At 41.4% G+C, this 20,936-nt stretch overlaps 1 long non-coding RNA gene across 1 annotated transcript in view; it reads left to right on the top strand.

The window, feature by feature from the left end:
* Positions 1-8,662: 8,662 nt before the first annotated feature.
* Positions 8,663-20,936, top strand: part of LOC149747842 (uncharacterized) — a 37,136-nt gene continuing 24,862 nt past the window's right edge. The window contains exon 1 of the long non-coding RNA XR_016395132.1: positions 8,663-9,574. This is a non-coding gene — a long non-coding RNA (uncharacterized LOC149747842). The remainder of the gene's footprint in view (positions 9,575-20,936) is intronic.

Genomic DNA, 20,936 nt, shown 5'->3' with positions numbered 1-20,936 from the left:
AATTTTGTATTTTGATGGACTATGTTTTATAATGATCATTTCTTGTCTGTCTATGAAATGTGCCATCTCTAAGGTCACAAAGATCTATGTTTTCTTCTAGAAGATTTTGAGTTTTAACTTTTAGCTATATATATTATTTATATTGAAAACATACGTGTATGTACATGCTGAGTAGTCATCTGCTTCTCTGATGGAACCCTGACAATTACACAGCTCAGGCACCAGGGAAGCTTATATAGCAGCTTAGACCTGGAGCATAACCTCCTCCTTTTCTCAATTCCACTTACAATTTCTAGAATTTTAGGTTAATTGGGTGATAGCGGTACACCTTTTGGCTTCAGCTAGAGGGAAGTTTCCCACGTGCATATGTTAGGTGGTTCTGTTCTCAGTGGACTCCTAGCCCCTCATCTCTCTTCATGTGCTTAGAAATGGAAACACTAATTTTCTCTACAGTTTCTTTGGAGTGTAGCTGTCTTAGTCTGTTCAGGCTGCTATAACAAAACACCATAGACTGGGTAGCTTATAAACAACAGAAATGTATTTCTCACAGTTCTGGGGGCTGGAACTCCTAGATTAGGGTGCCATCATGGTTGAGTGAGGGACTTCTTCTGGGATACAGACTCTCCTTGTTTCCTCCCATGGTGGAAGGGAACCCCGTTTACAAGGGCAATAATCCCACTCTTGACGACAGAACTCTCATGACCTAATCACCTCCCAAAGCCTACACCCCCTAATACCATCACCTCAGGGGTTAGGATTTCTATGTATGAATTTGGGGGGCACACACATTCAGACCATAGCAGTGGCCCTTTACATATCAGTAACTATTTGAACAGCAATCAGGTGTTACGAACTCAAGAAACTGAGGGTTTTAAATTATGAATTTTATGTGTTTTAAACACAAAGCTTTGGAGAAATAAAGGAAACAGAAGATAATCCTTCTTTTCTCATCCCAATCACAAATCAATGTGTTCTCACCGTATATGGGAAATTATTATAGCATATTAGCCTTGGGGTTTAGTATAATGGTTTAGTTTGATTAATGAATGGAATTAGTTTGGAAAAAATATATCAAGGTTGAAGGCATCTGTTTTATAAACAGAAATGCAAGTGAACTTCTTGTTCCACAGACCTGGGGTGCTGTGGAATCATTCATCATAGCTGTCTTCCCTACAGTTACGGGTTCCCAGCAAATGCTGGCATTCCAGGTCTGCATTGTCCAAAAGCCCATCCCTCAGATATTAAGAACACAGCTCACGCTGATTACAAAACCCAACATATTTTTATGTAGCTCGTCTCCTGGGAAAGAATTTTTTCTAATTGTTTAATACAATTTTCTTTATTGCTAGCCACTAGGCTTCTGTCTTAGCTTAACAAAAGACAGAAAGAGGAGTTAGAAGATAAGTCATTTTTCACATAAAGAACAGCCTAGAAGCATTTACAAATGGGAGCAACTTAGACCTATCCCTTCCCCTGATTTACAGCAAAAATCTGGAACACCTGGATTACTGCCTCTGCAGCTGCTCTATGCTTCTTCTGGATTGTCTGTTTCCCAGATGAAGGAATCAATAAACTCAAATGGAATTCAAGTGGAATAAATATCATTGCCGGAATCACTCAATTCCGCACAGCTTCCTGAGGATTACGCGTTAAATGGTAGCCTTTTGTCCTAGAAAAGAAAGTTAATCAAACTGTCTTGCAGCTCCCCGGCAAACTATCTAATTTGTTCCCAGAGCATGTCTTACACAGAAGTAAAAATGGTTTGCCAGTTCCCAAGCTCGTGGCATTCAGCAAAACTCTCCAGGGACTCCACATTTTACAATATATGTCTTTCCTTGAGCAGTCTTTTAAACCATTACTTCGTTCCTTCAAAAGTAACCAAAACTTTTCCCCTTTTCACTCTTCCTAGGCCTGGCATGATCAATGACTCCTCAAATATGAAGGGGTATTGTTTATCATCTCAACAGAGACTGCACGTCACTACAGTGAATCTGTTGGTTCTTTGCCGGTTATGCTGTGAGGTTAAAATGCCCAAGACTTAATGAAGCAAGTGGCATTATTGTACTCGTATTTGAAGTGTGAACAGAGATATTTTCTTTCTAGGGTGATTCTAACAACTCATAATTAAATGTCAGAGTACTAGTGAAACACCAGAAAACTTAAAAATAAAATGAAAAGAGAGGAAAAAACTTTAGAGGTCAACCTTTAGCTTACAAGAACCTTAGGTCCATGTAGACGTTTATGAAGGTTTACAAAAGTTTTTCCAAACAAAGCTGAACATTCAGCACATACGCTACCTTACTGAGCATTTGTCTTCTGCCTAGTTGAGATCTTAAGTACAATTACTCTCAGTTTCCCCAGGGAAATCACTTACCTTCGTTCCAGACTGTTCGGTTGCCGTAGGCGGGGTATAGGTGAGACAGGCTGGGACCTGGGACCTGGGACCCTTTGCTGCAATGCTTGCACCTGGACACACGTCTCCTTGAGCAACAAAATACAAAGAAGCTATAAGGGACTAAAAATAACTGCATGCATGCACAGTTGGGGCAAATTATGGACAAGGTACAAAAAGACCAAAAAAACCCAACTGTCACTTCTGAAGAGCTGGGAGCAAAAACAGGGTACCGCACTCAACACCACCAAACGGGTGGGCAAACCACTAAGCCACCCCTCTGGTCCGACCCCTGGACATACCGCTACCCTCACCCCATATAAGGAACAAGCTCGCCCCCCGATGCCACTTGGGGAGCGAGCAAGGGAACCTGTTACTTGTTCTCGTTCCCCCCTGCTACAGCAGGGGCCCCAGTAAAGCCTTGCCTGAATTTCTTGTCTGCCCGGTAATAAATTTCTATTCATTGGGGAAGGCCAAGAACCCTGGTGAGTATCATAGGGAGGAACTGGGCCTGTTAATGAGTCTGTAGTCTTCTCTCCTCCACGTAGCACCATAGAAGTCAGGACATATGCTGACGTTTATCACCCAACCAACAGATACCCCAGGGTCAGCACAGATACTCCCAGTTGGGAGACTTATTTCTGTGGCTACACAGTCAAGGGGAGGTCTCTGTGAGAGGGTTACCTTTTCCAAAAGCGTCGGAAAATGAATATGAGAGGAAAGAACTAATCCCGTCCAGCACAAACTACTCTTTCACCCTTGATCCTGGATCTCAGATAAAGCCTGGGATTGTAAAAGGAAGGAAGAGCAGTGTCAGGGATCTTTCGGGTCTCTGGTCACAGCCTGGAGCTGTGGGACCACTTCTGTGTTCTCTGGCTTAATGATTTCATTTCATGTTGGCGCTGTGTCCTGCCAAGTAGCATCTCAAAGCCTCACATAATATCTGTCCTCAAAAGCTGTCTGAGTAGCTTTCACTTACCTTCCGCAACCCCTTAGAATAGAAGAGGTCTGTTGAGTCAGAATTTTCTCTGGTGTGTCCTTCGAACGAAACCAGCCCTGGAGAGAAAAACAAATACAACACAAGGAGACCATCAGAGAGAACAAAAACAGAGAGCACATATAGGAACAAAAGGGAGCAGAGAAACAAAAGTCAATGGCCCAAAATTGATGGGCTTACAAAGTCTCAGATAAGCTGTTTATAAATAAAGAGTGAGAGAAAATTAGCCCATGCTTATTTTTAAAAATTCAAAATGAACCCAGAACATCTCCAAGTATACACTTTAAGGGATTAACACTAAAGATCCATTACAAATTGTGAGTTTATAATCAGTGTAAAAACAAAGGCTCAGTATTCACTATGAAATCTTTTATTGCTCCATAGGAGGCTCAACTCTGAGTTCCAAACAGGTGCCAAAATATGTGCCATTTTGTCGTTAAAAATAACATTGTTCAGCCTATTTACACGATTCATGTAACTGCTGAATACCATTTGCTGCTGGGTGTGCTATGGGTACGGAGATATTACGTATTTATCTTCATGCCACGTGGGTCTAGACCATTTTCTCTAGAGAGATCTTCTTTTTTATTCCTTGCAATTTATACCATAAATTATGATTTAGGCTAAGAAGGTTATCTGCCTTGCAAGTTACTGCCAGCATTCACCTGTCACCTGGAAGCTTGACAGCCTCCTGCTAGCGGGAGGGTACACCAGGAAGGCAGGCTCATTTTGACGTCCATCACTGGAAAGATATACTTTCTGCATGAAAATTGCATCACGCTTCCAAACCCAAAAGAGTTTTTGGACTGTTTGCACGGCCTTGTTCATGTTGTCGTTCATTATCAGAAAACTGGAGACTTGACCATATAAATTGTTGCATTTCACTCAGATTTTGGAACGCTTAGAGAAATGTTAATTATTTGAGATCTTAGGTGACAAAAGTGTAGCTTTTTAATATGAAAACATATGTGAATACTTCTTAGGCTTGAATGATAAAAACAGTGTGACAGTATAGAAATCATAATTAATGATAGTTTTTTATTATACAAGGTAATATCCTTATTGGAGAAAATGTAGAAAATACAGAACAGTATAGAAAAAATAAAAATTACCTTTAACATCAGAGCTGAAGTTTACAACTTCAAATATTATTGTCTTCTCATTATATTTGTAGCATTAGGTAATTTTTTAAAATTGTGATCATAGTATGTGTACAACTTTGTAGGTTCATTCTAGATCCACATTGTCCCATATTAAGTATTCTTCTAAAACATGACCATGAATAGTTATATAATAATCTATCATGTGTTTGTATCATTATTAACAATCTCCAACTGATATTCCAAGGAAGAAACAGAAAATATAAACTTTTGTATATCTCAGTCTGAGAAAATGTTTCACCTAATTATGTGAGGTACGAATGAAGTGATATATTAATATTTGGCATATGTTTAGTTGTAATTTTTAATAATATTTAGTATCAAAATAACTATCTCTGTGTTTGTGCAATTTCCTTATTTGAACATATTGCACTAACATTTATATGATCTTCCAGGATTTGCTCCAAGTGCTTTCCTACATATCAGTTTTATTGTAGAGTTGGTGTGTAGCTTTTTGGTTTATGTATTTTTTTCTTTTTTATATAGATATATATATATATAAGTACATATGTACACTGAGGGAGGCATGGGGACTGGTTAAGCAATGCTTTAAATGTTTTGTTTGATTTTTCTCTTTGTTGTTGTTTTGTTTTTGTCTTTTTAAATGAAGATCTGCCATTTAAAGGCTGCCTTGCACTTTTCTGCCTACAGAGACCTTGGTCACCTTGATGTAGTCGTCTTCCTTTAGGAAAGTCAATTGAGTGGTGTCCCTTTGATGATGTAAATACAAATGGCTCTCATTATTCATGGTAGTTCTACAAAGTCACTGCAAACACTGTATTAGTGAAGATTCAACAATTGCTCCTAGGGGAAATACAGAGTTAGGTTCCTAAGAGCCTCTGGTCACAACATTTTCATTAACTGTTCAATACATATCTTTCTTTTATGTGTGTTTCTGTTCAAAGAAAAGTTATTTAATATACATGTTGATTCATTAACGTTGAACTCACGGCTTACAGCACTTTAACTCATGCCTGAAGGAAGCTTGTCTAACACACGTATCTTCTCTGTAAGGCATAGCACAGCCTTCTGGTGTTTAGATACACTAGCCAGCACTTTAGCATTACACCTGGGGGCATTTAAAATCGCCAACAAAAGGGGAAATCACCAACAAAATGCACAAAAATGCAAAAAATATGGAACCAAATAGACCACAAAAGGCGATTTGCTTACAGTAAAAGATCTGAAACAAGAAATGAAAATAGGTATTAGGAAAAACGTTTTCCACTAACGTAAGGGAAGTGTGCAATAAAATCCTCTGTGGCCAGACCAAATCTGGCCACAGGTCTGGTATTATTTCTATTGTTAGAAATAATACCTCTTAGGATATAAATCTAGTGTCTGGAGAAATTTTGCATATTTGAAAATTTCTTTCGTCAAAAGAACTTCCTGGGAACAAAATCATGGAGAAGTCCATTCTTTCCCTGTTGTAGTCCAACATTATTAAACTTTACCTTATGGATGGCCAATGACTCTAGCTGAGCTTCTCTGCCAGGAAAGTTGGGAGGGACTCTTGAAGGGAAACTAACCACAGGGTCTCCTGGACTGGAAATCTGTCCTCAGTATAGAAATTCTAGTTTGGCATGGAAGAGGAGTTGATCTGAAAAGAGTAGCAGAGACTAGAACCTTCTAATCTTAGCCACCCTGGTATTGGGGCATTCTTTGGGAACAATGACCATGTAAGTATAAATAACAGGGCCATAGCTGTGGTGCCCAAGACTAGGGCATTTTTTTCCCCAAAGTGTGGCACTTAAGGAATGGCATTATTCTCCCTAAATTACTTATTGTAATCTTTGTAGGCTTTTTAAAAGCAGCAGAATTCATTGAATTCTCCCGATTTTCTTCCTGAATTTCTGGCCAAGATTTCCTCAGCCGGGGATTCTGTAGTATTCCGTGGGCTTTGTCCTGGGAACATCCACTGCAATTGCTGCAGATTTCTTTTGCAGAAGAATCCATCACCTTTTCTATCTTGCCTTCCTTTCCCCTGCTGAATTTAATTCCTTGAGTTCCTGGAACATGGTCTTGGGTCCACTTCTTGGCGATCCCTTTTGCCCCAATGATTTGTATCATCCATGACTCTCAAAATTAGATCTTTAGAGCCTGACCTCTTCTCTGAGCTCCTGACTCCATAGAAAACTGCTGACTTAGCATCTCAGCCTGAATATTTAAGAGAGGTTTTAAATCAGAACTGTCCAAAACAAAACTTTATTTCTAGTCTTTACTCACACTTTTTTCTCCTATCTTTCTATCTCAGGAAAAGGCATTACCATTCATCCAACTGCTCAAATCCAAAAGACTAGGAGTCATCCTTGATTCCTTTCTTTATTTCATCTATCATATCCAAACCACCAAAGTATTCTGTCAGCCTCTGAAATATGCCTCCAAATGTCCATTCTTCTCCATCTCCAGTTACTATCTTAACCCTTAACCACCATGATTTCTTGCTGGGATGATCCCAGTTGCTTCCCCATGACGTTTTTGCTTTTACTCTCTCTCCATCTCCTTCTACCGAGCACACAAAATTGATTTTTTAAAAATTGGGTTATATCACACCTCTGTTTAAAACCTTCTAATGGCTCAGATACATCACCCAATATCACTGTTTCTGCAAGGCATTTCCTCACCCCCTTTTCTAATGATGCCTGCCCCCTCCAGCCACCCTCTATCACATGATCACATTATTCTCTTTATCATACTCCTATCAGTATTATTTTATCTATTCTCTTGTTTGGGTATTGTCTGTACCCTCCCACCCCCTCCCCCCGAACGTAAACACAGGGTAGTTTGACTTCCTTGTTCCAGGAGTATCACAATGCCTCCCCAGGATGCTTGGAGGATAGTTGGTTTTCAAGAGACAGTTGTTGAATGAGTGAAAGAAAATCAAGGAAGCCCAATACATAAAAACAGAGGGAACATATGTGTATGTATAACTGATGCACTTTGTTATAAAGCAGAAACTAACACACCATTGTAAAGCAATTATACCCCAATAAAGATGTTAAAAAGAAACAGAGCTCGGAGCAAAGTTGCTCTGGTTGAATGTGAGGAGCTGGGGGAGGGAACTGGTGGTGGTGGTGGTAGAGGGACCCTTACTTGGCCCTATTCCAGCTGCTCCTGAGGCTCTTGGAAGAACAGAGTGAAAATCAGGGGTGGTGTGGGGATGTGAGGAGCCAGCAGGCTGGAGCTGTCTTGGTCAACAATTTTTAAAAGGGTTTTAAAACACTGCTGAAATAAATCAGTAAAAATAGTAGCACTTAACTCCAGTGTTTATTCATGGCTCCAAACATTACTTGCAAAATGTCTTTCTCTCATTGATATAGCAGCCTCAAATAATAAAAAGCAAAACCCCAAAACTCCCTTTGCTGTAGCCAAAATATTTCTGGTAGATTGCTCTATGATAAGTATTTGCATATTGCTTGGGGCAGCTGTCAGCCGGGTCACCAATCCTTAACCAATCAGAAGACAGTCTCCAAAAGTTGGTAGTCAGTCAAGAACACTGGGGAAGCAAATTCTGATCATGGTACTGTCTTCTGGGATCAAGTTATTTATTTTATCATTGACATTGTCAACAATTCACCACCCAAGAAATTCTCTGGTTTAGAAAACCGCATGTAACAAATTCCTTATCTGAACATTAACAAAGACAGTATATAATACATTAAGAATGAGATGTATAATTTCAAGCAGTTAGTGTCTCCTATCATCCAAAAATAAGTAACAAACGTTTTGAAAAATACTGATTCATAGGGCTACCTGTCCCAAAGTATTTATGTGTATTGACCTTACCTTAAACAAAGGTATGATATCCTGATATTATCAAGGGAATATGTCTCCTTTGAGAAAGACCACTACACTCCTCTACGCCACAATGACATGAATCCTGGACAGATGGCTCGCCTCCCTCACAAACCCCAAAGCGCTTTTCAATTCCTGCCTCGGTGAAAGAACTAATTATTTCAGATGATGGTAGATTTCCTGGTTGCTCTTGAGAAGCTGATATTTAGGATGAGAAATAAAAGATTTTTAAAGTATTTTACGTTTTCAAATTTATGTAAAAACTTCATTTAAAAATGATTTTTACAGAAACAGACTCACAGATATAGAGAACAAACTAGTGGTTACCTTGGGGTGAGGGAAGCAGGAAGGGGCAAGATAGGGGTAGGGGATTCAGAGGTACAAACTACGCTATAAAATAAATAAGCTACAAGGCTATACTGTACAGCACAGGGAATATAGTCAATATTTTATAGCAGCTTTAAATGGAGTAAAATCTATGGAAATTTTGAATCCCTATGCGGTACACTTGAAAGTAACACAATATTGTAAACCAACTATACCTCAATTTTAAAAATTTTGTTTATTTCCAAATGATGTTTTTACTTAAGTACTGTAACTGCAAGAATAGTATGATAGGTAGTGGCAAACGGAACCATGCCTTGTAAGCATAGGCACAATATAAATATTGATTTGTTGACAGCTGAAAGTAGGAAAAAAGAAGGCAGGAAGGGCAAACCGTTGGTATTAGTCAGGACTCTTCAGCACTAGATTCAGGAGATCCATCTCAAACTGGCTTAATCCTTAAAGAGGCACTTATTGCCTCTCAGAACTGAAACACCAGGAGCAGAGCTGGTTTCAAACACAGCTGGAATCGGGGGCACAAGGGGTGTCACTGGTTCAGTTCCTTGATGTTTCTCAGCTTTTCCTGCACTGTAGTGACCTGACAACGCTCGGCTCCGCTTGCACTGTTTACACCACTAGCGGCGGGAGTGGAAAAGAACACGTTCCTCTCCCTCACCTGGGCTGGCAAACGTGTCACTGGGTTTTACTGGCTGTCCCCGAACTCATCACTGCAGCCCATGGAGAAGCACCAATCAGAGAGGATTGCGAAGAGCTGGGAGAACCCAGCCAGGCACAGGTCAGAGTTACAGGACCCAGACCCAGCCCGCGGAGTGAGGGGTGTACAGAAGCACGTGGTGCAGCTGCTGCCGGGAGGAGCAAGGCTGTGTGAACTTGTTTCTCCCAAGGGTAAGTTGCTTCACCTGAGCCTCGTTTCCTCATGGAGAAAAATGCCTAGTTCATAGTGTTGAAAGGATCGAATAAGATAACATAATTAAAGCACCTAAAAGGACAGTAGACGGAATACTTTTTTTTGGAGACGAATTGAATTCTTTCCTTCGTAAAGTCTTTTTATTTTCTTATTTAAAAAATTTTTTTAATTTTATACAATTTTAAATGTTACTTTCCATGTACAGTTATTACAAAATATTGGCTATATTCCCCGGGTTGTACATCTTTGAGGTTTTTTTTGGGGGGGGCTGCATTGGGTCTTCGTTGCTGTGTGTGGGCTTTTCTCTAGTTGTGGTGAGCAGGGGCGGGCTCTAGAGCACAGGCTCAGTAGTTGTGGCACATGGGCTTAGCTGCGCTGCTCTGTGGCATGTGGGATCTTCCCGGACCAGGGCTTGAACCAATGTCCCCTGCATTGGCAGGCGGATTCTTAGCCACTGTGCTACCAGGGAAGCCCCTCTTTGAGGTTATTTTTTTTTTGAGGTACGCGGGCCTCTCAATGCCGTGGCCTCTCTCGTTGAGGAGCACAGGCTCCAGACGCGCAGGCTCAGCGGCCATGGCTCACGGGCCCAGCCGCTCCGCGGCATGTGGGATCTTCCCGGACCGGGGCACGAACCCTTGTCCCCTGCATCGGCAGGCGGACTCCCAACCACTGCGCCACCAGAGAAGCCCGAGGCTATCTTAAACGCAATAGTTTGTACCTCCCACTCCCCCGCCCCTGTATTGCCTCTCCCCCTCTCCCCACTGGTATCCACGTTTGTTGTCTATATCTGTAAGTCTGATTCTTTTTTGTTATATTCACTAGTTTGCTGTATTTTTTAGATTCCACATACAAGTGATATCAGAAGACGAAATAATTCTTAATTCCGTTTCCTTTCTGGCAGTTAAGATTTCGGGCTTTGCACAAGTAGCAATGACCACTGTCACCAGTAGGTGGCAGTCGTGTGCTGGACGGTAATGAGCTGGATTTTTGGTCAGTGAAAATTAAGAATTGGCTGAAATGGTGATTGGCAGTTGGAGGAAAGCAGTGGGGACTGTGGGTCCAATTGCTGCTGCCCTGACACCGGCCGTTGTGACCTTGATCAAGGTCTGAATTGATCTCTGGCTTGAATTTCCTCGAGTAAAACTTGGGAGACGAGTTCTCCATGCGGCTTTAAACATTTTTTTGTTTCTGTAGAAAGTGAATCTTGTATTTCATACTAACAATCTCAGAAGCCAAAAACTGCTCAGCAGTCTTGGTTGTTAACATATATTGTCTAAAAATATGACTGTATGAAGCATAATCCCTTCATTTATTGCTAAGTTTCTGCTACCCTGGGAGGCTTGAAAGAGTTCATGTAATTCTGTAAGGTGACTTAATGGGCCTGCAGAGATGCTCTTGAGTTATACAACAGCTTGGAAAATCCTCCTCCGAGGCCTGCAATTCGGAAACCTCACTATTAAAAAAGTCACACTGAGTGGGCTTCAAAAGTATTTTCCAGTCATGTCATTACGTTTTAATGGTAGGTTCTTAAAATGACTTGGAAAAGGAGTTCAGAAAATTTCAGGTCTGAAATATGTTGGAAGTATCTGTGGCAGCAGGAGAAACTGAAAATGGTGACATTTAATTGGGCTTAAGAACGAAAGTGATGACTCCACTTTTGCATGAAGCAAACCTTATAACGAAGTTGAAATAAGATGATGTGATAAAAATGACCGTTTATCTGGTATAATATATTGCGGGAGGATACGGCATTTTTTTTAAACACAGAATTCTTTACTACAGGAAGTTATGTGCTAGATCCATGTTAGTATAAAAATCTTTGCAAAAGGGAGACCCAATTGAAATTCTAAGGGTGTTCACACCTTTGTGCATTCCATGGAGATGTGGAACAGCCTCATCTGAACACTTGACCTTTATTTCTCAGCATGCTTCTTTGTCAGGATAAAGCCTCTTGAATTCTTAAACCTGGCACTTGGGGGTGAGGATTTGTTGAGGTGTGGATCAGATGTGTTCTCAGGTTTCCTTCATTTTTTATAAATCCAGACTGCGCTTTGCATGGTGCCATATAAAAGGGGAAAGAGAATTAAGTAAGGTCTCATTAAGCAAATTTCAGAAACGGAGACCTGATTGAAATTAAGAGGTGTTTATTTGGGGTTTGTTAGGACTGGAGCCCGGGAGACACAGATTCAAGAAGCACTTGAATTGTGCTGTAGTCCACTGGACTACAAAGTGGAGGGGAAAAAACCCCATATAAAGGCAAAAACCACAAGGTTACAATTAGTTACATGAGTTGTTTATCAAGAATTATCACTGGAGCTGGCAAGAAGTAAGGGTGCTTGTTAAGTAAGGATTTGTTGGGGTCCAAAATCGTTGCATATTTACAAGAGGAGACCTTGAGACCATAAGGTTGCAGCTGACAGGTTTTGTTTTGAATACGGCTGGTGGTGTCCTTGGGTCTGGTACAGTTGAAAGAAAGTTGAAGTTCTCAGTGGTGCAGAGACGTGTCAGACCAGACCCTCAAGAGCTGCCCAGCTCCATTTTTGTCTGCCTGAAGTGTGATCACCGCGTTATCATTGCAGTTTATCATCAGTATTTATTTTATTTTGTTGCTATTGAAGGATCTGAAAGAACGAGAGCTGTTTTGTGTTTACCTCTCCATTTTTCCTCCCCCATTTAAACGAGGCAGCTGGGACTTGAAGATCTCTTGCTTCTGCGTGGTGGTTGTGAGGTCGGAACAGAAAGCCCAAGTTACTTTCAGGCCCCAAGAGGGCTTAAGACACAGCATGCTGGGCTCCTTCCCAGGGTTTCTGATTCAGCAAGTCTGGGGTGGAGTCCAGGAATTGGCATTTTTACAACGTTCCTGTAAACCTCCAACAAGACAAATGTTATTCTCTGTTCTGCAACTTTTCATCTCTATATGAATGGAAAATTGTTATACCTTTCTATCATGTATATATCAGGCTATAGGCAATGTTCTTTTACAGAAGGTGCAGAGCCAGCATGACTAAGCACAGGCAACAGAGCACAAGGGTTAGAGCTAAAGGAATAGATTCAATATGGAGTCAGGTTTGTTCTTCTCTGTTACAAATTCAGTGGCATAGGGAATGGCAGTCAGATTTGATTTGATTTGAAGAAAGCAATGAGATATTTCTTGCCTACCCAACTTTGAGTCCATACCACACCCACTACACAAGTTTCAGACTTATAACACATAATCCACATGCATTAGTATTTGAGGCCTCAAACTAAGCTCTGCCCCTGCAAAGCTCTGGGTCCCACTTGGGAGGGAGGAGCTGGGCTTCTTCCAACAGCTGTGCAAATCTTGCCCGGCCCAATACCGGGGGCTGAAATCCAGTCAGACTGTGAAAAAAAAGTGACGTTTTCTAATTTTCTAATGTGCGCACACAATTCCTGCATAATATTACATCATGAATATATTACACTTTATGCATTTTCCTGTTGACTTTCACGTGAGTTCTACCTTTCACCGCCTTAACAAATATCCCTGTGCATTTCTCCTGCCCTTGTAGATACTTTCAAATTAGATACTTAGAAATGGAATTACTCAACTACCCGACATTTTCACTTGACTTTTCTCACAGACATTCTGCCAGTTAGAGATGCATGTGATATTAGAAGCAGTTTGGTTTAAAAAAAACATGCAAAAACTTCTGAGAGTGTTCGGGCCATCACCCAAGGGTGTAAATTAGCCCACGCAGGTTGCTTTCCTTTAATTTCTTAAAGCTGAGATACACTGTCCTGAGCAAATGAAAGAAAAATTAGAGGAGAATGAGTGGAAAATTACTAAAATAGGTACATTTGGAGCAGGGATTAGGGCGCAATGCTTAGTGACTTAAATTACATAAAGGCACTGATTTCCTGAGGGCATTAGAAGACAGAAAATTGTTGAAGATTAGCTTGTATCTCAAAATTATAGGTCAGTCCATTCCCATTTTCCCACCAAGTGGGAAAGGACACCCACTTTCTTTTCCTTGGAACCCAGGGCTTGGGTGATGGGTGTTAAGCCTCATTACGGGTTAAACAGACTTTGGGGGATCACATGGAAATTTAGATATCATTACAGTTTTGTTTCTACGGGGGATGGATTTCTCTTTCCAAACAACCGATTTCAGTATATGCTTTTGGTGTCTGACCACTTATCAGGAGGATACGTTATGTGGTTATAAAGCTCAAACTTGAAGGACCCTGGCTTTTGGACTTCAGTAAGTACAACTAGAGTGGCTGAACCAGGAAGTAACCATGCTCCAAAATCTCTAAGAGAGGTTTCAAATGTATTTACTACAATTCTTGTGCTGGGGTGGTTTGTGGTCATTTTAAAAGCTAGGCTTTTAATGAACTTATGTGCAAAACAGAAAGAGACTCACAGACATAGAAAACAAGCTTATGGTTACTAAAGGGGAACGGGAGGGGGTGGGAGGGATAAATCAGGAGTTTGGGATTAACATGTACACACTGCTATGTATAAAACAGGTAAACAACAAGGACCTGCTGTCGCTGTCATAGTAACATAAAATGGGAAAGAATCTGAAATCATATATATATATATATATATACACACATAACTGAATCACTTTGCTGTGCACCTGAAACTAACACAACCTTGTAAATCAACTATACTTCAAAAAAAATAAAATAAAATAAAATAAAAGCTAGGCTGTAACACCATGATGTATCCTGTCTTCTTTCCCCTGTAAAACAAGGTGAACCCCCAGGGCAGCTCTGTGGAAAATGGCTTCAGAGACACAGCCAGTCCGGGCCCCTCTGGACAGCGAGGGAGTGGTGGGCGGAGGCTTGCAGCACCAGCTGCAGGAAACTGTTCAATTCCTGACCTGGTTTTTGAAAATATTCAAGGAGAAAGCAGGAACACTAATACCCACACTAGCCCAGCTACGTAAGACTGCCTTCCCGTTATTATTTCACGTTAGCCACATTAGTTTGAGCAGCAGGTAAAGCATCTTTCAAAAGACTGTCCTCTGCAAGGGAAGTCATCTGTTTTACATTAATTGTCCATTAGTCTCCAAGGTTCCATCCATTAAAACCCTCAGACGCTCATTGCTGTATTGTGCCAAAGTCCTGCTGTCAGCTTTCAATGCAGAGCTGTTTTTCCACGTCTGACTTAATTGCTCTAAGTGCCATTTCCTTTGAGACAGCTTTGAGCTTGCCAATTAATGCTAACTTTTCTTCCTTGCTAGGCTGAACAGGTAAGCCCCGGTGAGGACAATTCGGCTGCTATTTACTCTCATTTATTAGATCCCTTTCTGCCTCAAGCTCACACAGGGAGTATTTTTACATCTCTACTGTTCTGTTTGCCTGATTACTTAGGAGTGCGTTCGGAATGGACTTCGTTTTCTAGAGTGAAAATGCTCCGTACATATACAGTCCATCCGTGCTATTGTGATGAGGGGTTGAAATTCTGTTTTCTCCTGATTAGTTTAAACATGTAATTTTTTAATGCACTCTGAAGAACAGCTTGGATGAAACTGACTTCGTTGATGGAAAAATTAAGCTTCCATCCTTTCAAATTACAGCTCAAGAGGCGGCAGTTTATGAATTTAATTACTGTAGCTGCCTTATTATAACTGACTCACCTACCTTTAGCCCCATGGCTACTGTTTTGAAAAAACACATTTAAACGGAGGAAGAGCAGAAATCATTGAGATGACCAACCTTATAGCAGCTTTTAGAAATTTTTGATAGGCATGGAAACAAATGAAAGTATGTAAGACAGAGAGGAACAGATTAACAGATTATTTTTAACTCTATATAGGAGTACTAGAGGCTTCCCTGGTGGCGCAGTGGTTAAGAATCCACCTGCCAATGCAGGGGACACGGGTTCGAGCGCCGGTCTGGGAAGATCCCACATGCCGCGGGGCAACTAAGCCTGTGAGCCACAACTACTGAGCTCGTGCACTACAACTACTGAAGCCCGCGTGCCTAGAGCCCGTGCTCCACAACAAGAGAAGACACTGCAATGAGAAGCCCACGCACTGCAACGAAGAGTAGCCCCCGCTCACCGCAACAAGAGAAAGCCCCTGCGCAGCAACGAAGACCCAACGCAGCCAAAAATAAATTTTTTTTAAAAAGTACTAGAAAAGCAACAGTTTTGATTCATTTTTTAAAAATTGTACTGGATTACCAATTATTGCAATTTATACATTTAATTAACATTTAAAATAGCCAATCAATTAACATAAAATTTTTTCGAGATATCATGTTACTATATCTATGAATTCAGATTTTAAATAATGATTGTTGTCATTAATTGATTTTATTACAGGTTTTTAAAAAAATTTTTTACCAGGATTTAGTTTCATCTTATAACTGAGTTTGTTAATGAATGGTCCTGTTAATATTTGGTAAGTACTCGGGTATTGATTTGCTTGATTGTATTTAAGCAATACCAGAAAGAAGAAAGAAGAGAAAGAGGAAGTAGGAGGAGGAAGCGATAAATGCCTCCCAACTGATGTAAATTACAGGATATAATGAAAATCAAATATGGAATTTTGTGTTTTCTACTCCTTGAAGATTGTTGGGGAAAGATCCACTTTTGCCCTCAGCAAACTCTTTGGAACAAAAATGAGCAACCACCTGGGAAACATTTAAAATGAGTGAAGTCTGCCTCTGAGGCCCTCCACCTTCCTTGCAAGGGGCCCCTAACCTGGCAGAAACCTCTCCTACACGCTGTCCTCTCCCCTTACCCATCTGGGGGGGCCAAGCCTGTGTCACATCTCAAATGGCCTTGGTTGGTACCAAGGTATTAGCAGAGCCAGCTACTAAGGTTTAGGATTTTGATCCTTTCAGAGGGTTCTCATCTTCAGTCAACCATTTTGAGAGCAGACTGTGCACAGAGCCTGGTGGGCCTATCAGAGTTATATCTTCCTAAATTACAACCTCTGTCGTAATTTTCTTACTGGGTTACCTCCTCTGATTAATTCTACAGGTTTTGTTTCTGCGTCGTGGGTACAAAGGGTGGCCACATCCCTCCATCTTTATAGAGGGAAATCTTTATCACCCCCAAATTACAGGCTAGTCTATTTCTAGAAAATTCCTTCAGTAGGTCATCTCCTCTGTAGGATATCCGTAGGATATTCCTCGAAAAATCCTATCAGCTTTTCTCTCAACAGTTTTCAGGAATAAAGTTTAGGAAAATTCCAAAACACAGTGTAACAGATTCAAAGACATATAACAGGGATTAAAAAACCTCATACACATCCCCTTGCCCTTCAGAATAACGCTTCTTAACGCTAGTTAGCTTTTACAGTGTGATTTGTATTAGCCAGTGGTGATTAGACTAGAGCAGCCAAATCCACCAACCCAACTAGGAGTACTGTACATCCTACAATTCTGTGTCATCATCTTTTACATCATCTTCTTTGTTACTGTTTCATTTACCCAGGAAGGTGATGCTTCCATATGTCTGTGTTTCTGAACTTTCACCCTACTGTTTTGATTGAAAGTCTGCAATGTTGTTCACCCATGTGGGATCTTGCTGGAAAGGATATTCTCTCCAAGGTCTTTGCTTGGCGGTTCAGTCATGCTCTTGTGCTAACTCTCAGGTGTCTTTGTATCAAAACCCTTCTTATTATGGTTGAATCTGTTCCCCACCTATGGCAGACACACCATAGGGTGATCCCCTGAGTCACACCCTTAATTCCCTCACCATGAGTGTGGGCGAAACCTGTGATCTGCTTCTACCCAATAGAATATGGCAAAGATGCAGGGTATCACTCTGTGATGGTATTATTTTATATATTAAAGGTGAAGGGATTTTACAGGTATAATTAAGGTTGATAATCAGCTGACTTTAAACAAAAGGGAGTTTATCCAGGGTGGGCCTGACCTAATCAGGTGAGCCCTTTACAAGAGGCTCCATGACTTCCTTGAAAATACAGACTTGAAGAAGCAGAGACTGTCCTCTCTCCATTGCATGCTTTGAAGAAGCAAGTTGCCGTGAATTCTACAGCCACAAGGAAATGAATTCTGCCCATAGCCTGAAGGAACTTCGAAGCAGATCCTTCTCTAGGTGAGTCTCCAGATGAAAATGCAACACAGCCAACAGCCTGATTCCATCCTTGGGAGGCCCTGAGCAGAAAACCCAGTTACACCATGTCCAGATTCCTAACCGAGAACATGTGAGATAATAAATGAGTGTTGTTTTAGGCTGCTAAGTGGGAGGTAATTTGTTGTGCAGCAACAGGAAGCTAATACCCACCCTTGCACTAAAGATGTATTGTTTTTATTACCCAGCATCCCTTGTACCATAACTTACATAGATAAAACTTACATAGATAAACCCATTGACTACATACAAGGTCTTCTTGCACTTTGTACCCAAGTCACACCCCAGGTCCCAAAGATGACTTATATGTAACCCTCATGTTTCCTATATGCTTTGCTACCAGATAACCGAAAAGCAGATTTGGTCCCCAGCATTGGGAATAGTTCCTTCAAGTACCTGGACACATCTGGTCCCTCTGTTCCCTTTACATCAGCAGTTCTCGAACATTTTGGTCTCAGGGCTCCTTTTTATCCAAAATTATTTAAGACATTTTTGTCTCAGGGCTCCTTTTTATCCAAAATTATTTAAGACCCCAAACAGATTGTGCTTATGTGGTAATGTTTATCATCTACTGTATTTGAAAGTAAAATGGAGTAATTTTTAAACATGAGAACACAGAAGCACACATTGTATTAGCCATCAGAACAATGGTACCATCACTCCCCATGAAACTTCTGGAAAACCCCATTGTTCTCTTGTGAGAGAACGAAAGTAAGAAGCTAAATAACATCACAATGTTATTATAAATGGACATGCAAACCTAAAACGCTCTTGAGGACACCAGAGATCGCTAGACCACACTTTGAGAACCATTGCTTTATGTTTTCAGTTTTTACCTTTGTTCTGTTTCACAGGGTATTAATTTTTTTCCCAGCTTTATCGATAAAGAGTTGGCATATCACATCAAATTACATTGTATTAAGCAAACTCAAATAAGCTTATGAAATAGATGAGGTAAACATTATTAAAATTGAGAAACACAGGGCTTCCCTGGTGGTGCAGTGGTTGAGAGTCCGACTGCCGATACAGGGGACACGGGTTCGTGCCCTGGTCTGGGAAGATCCCACATGCCGCGCAGCTGCTGGGCCCGTGAGCCATGGCCGCTGAGCCTGCACGTCCAGAGCCTGTGCTCCGCAACGGGAGAGGCCACAGCAGTGAGAGGCCCGCGTACCGCAAAAAAAAAAAAAAAAAAAAAAATCCAACTAATATCATGTAAATGGAAGCTCCCGAGCTAGGATGCACTATTCTTCTCAGAGCCTCTGAATGGGACGTTGTTCACTTCTGCTTGTCGGATCCAATCAATCTCCCAGTCCTGTCTTGTCTGCCTTGGCACTGACACTCTTATATGATGGTGATTTTTGTTTCATTCTCTTGCCATATCCTGGTCCAGAGCCTCATTATTCACTCAACTATCACGTCTTCCTGCTGCTTGTCTCACCTTGTCCCCACTTCATGCAGCCTACCCTTACCTGCTCAGTTTTCAAAGAATGTTGCCTGTCGTATCAGTGAACAAAGGATGCTGCAGCCATCAGGCTATCAGCTTCTGCAGCCACCCACCACAGTGCACCCTGAGAGGATTCAGGATGGAGAAAAACAGGACACTGGGGGCTTCCCTGGTGATGCAGTGATTAAGAATCCTCCTGATCCCTGGTCAGGGAAGATCCCACATGCCGTGGAGCAAGTAAGCCCATGCGCCACAACTACTGAGCCCACAAGCCACAACTACTGAGCCCGCGTGCCTAGAGCCCGTGCTCCGCAAGGAGAGAAGCCACCGCAATGAGAAGCCCGTGCACCGCAACGAAGAGTAGCCCCTGCTCGCCGCAACTAGAGAAAGCCGGTGTGCAGCAACCAGGACCCAATGCAGCCAAAAATAAACTAATAAATAAATTAAAAGAAAAATAAAAACAGGATACTGGCCCTAGATAGTTAAGGTGCATATCAAAGGAATGATTTCATTAAGCCCAGACTCTTGCATCTTCCCATACATAGGAAAGCACTAAATTCATTAACTTGAGATGTCTGTTTTTACTTTAATTAGCAGTAATGTTTTGATGTTCAACTTCCTGGTTTCCCGTCCCCACCCCTCCCAAATTCCTATATATCCTGGTTCCTCCCTTACCTCTTCAGTCAGTGCAGTCCCTCAGTTATCTGAGAGCCTAGCTCCTGGGCTTAAGTCCTCAGTATATCTGCCGAATAAACCATAATCCTCAAATTTTAGGTTGTGCATTTTTTTCAGTGGGCACTAACAATTTCAGTGGCTCCATACTGCCTTGTAAACCTTGTACCCTTGTATACATATATGTGAATGTAACATTGATATTGATATAATATTTGATATATGTCAAGTATGATTTATGAATATACTATTTAATCTCCCCACAATAACTTTGAAGACCTCCATAAGGAGACCTCATTCTATCCTGCTCTCAAGGCACCTGGCACACTTTTTTTTGCACTGATTTGTTTACATGTGTACTATCCCAACTGATCTGGAAGCTCACCCAGGGCTGCAGCCATGACTTACTCATTTTGGTCCGTATCTCCAAAGCCCGGCCAGTTTCTAGGATGTAGTGAGTTCTCACAAATATCTTTCAAATGAATGAATGAATAGAGGGTCCTGCCTTACCTGATGGAAGAAATTTAGGAAAGGACATGGCTTTCAGGCCCCGGCAGTCTAGGCCATCACCCCTACATTAAAAATGGACTGGGTCAGGCAGTAAAATGACTACGGGAAAGAAGGTTCAGGGGAGTCCAGAAGATGGCTTCTGGACCAAATCAACTTGTAATCATAGAAGCTTCAGGTCTGACATACAAGGGACAAAACAGGCTTCTTCTCAGAAGTCACCTCCTCTGACAGACATTCTCTGGACTGCCTGAAACGTTCATTCCTCCCTGTCCCTCAAGCCTCCTGCCTTGCTTTGTCATCATTCTCATCACAATCTTACTGTTTATTAAGCACCCATCTATCTATTGTCTGATCCCCATTATAATGTGAAACCCACAAGGGTGAGAACTTTGTTGAATTCACAAGACCTGTAACAGCACCAGCCACAGGCTAGACCCTCAATCATTTTTTTCCCCAGGAAGTGATGAATCCTGTTGCTTTTTCCAAGTGTTATGATTAGTAACTTGACAAGCTTGGTTTCCTGGGAGTTTGAGATGAAAGTATTATGAGATGGAATCAAAAGCACCAGGCAAAGCTCAGGAGCCTGAGCGGTGAAGGGAAGAGGCCGTCCTGAGGGCCGACCCACCTATGGCCG

The sequence above is a fragment of the Delphinapterus leucas genome, chromosome 12, assembly GCF_059928025.1.
Source record: "Delphinapterus leucas isolate spDelLeu-1000000601 "Yukka" chromosome 12, BTC_Dleu_Yukka2, whole genome shotgun sequence".
Lineage (NCBI taxonomy): Eukaryota > Metazoa > Chordata > Mammalia > Artiodactyla > Monodontidae > Delphinapterus > Delphinapterus leucas.
Note: the sequence above shows the minus strand (reverse complement) of the source record. Positions and strands in the feature narration are given on the sequence as shown.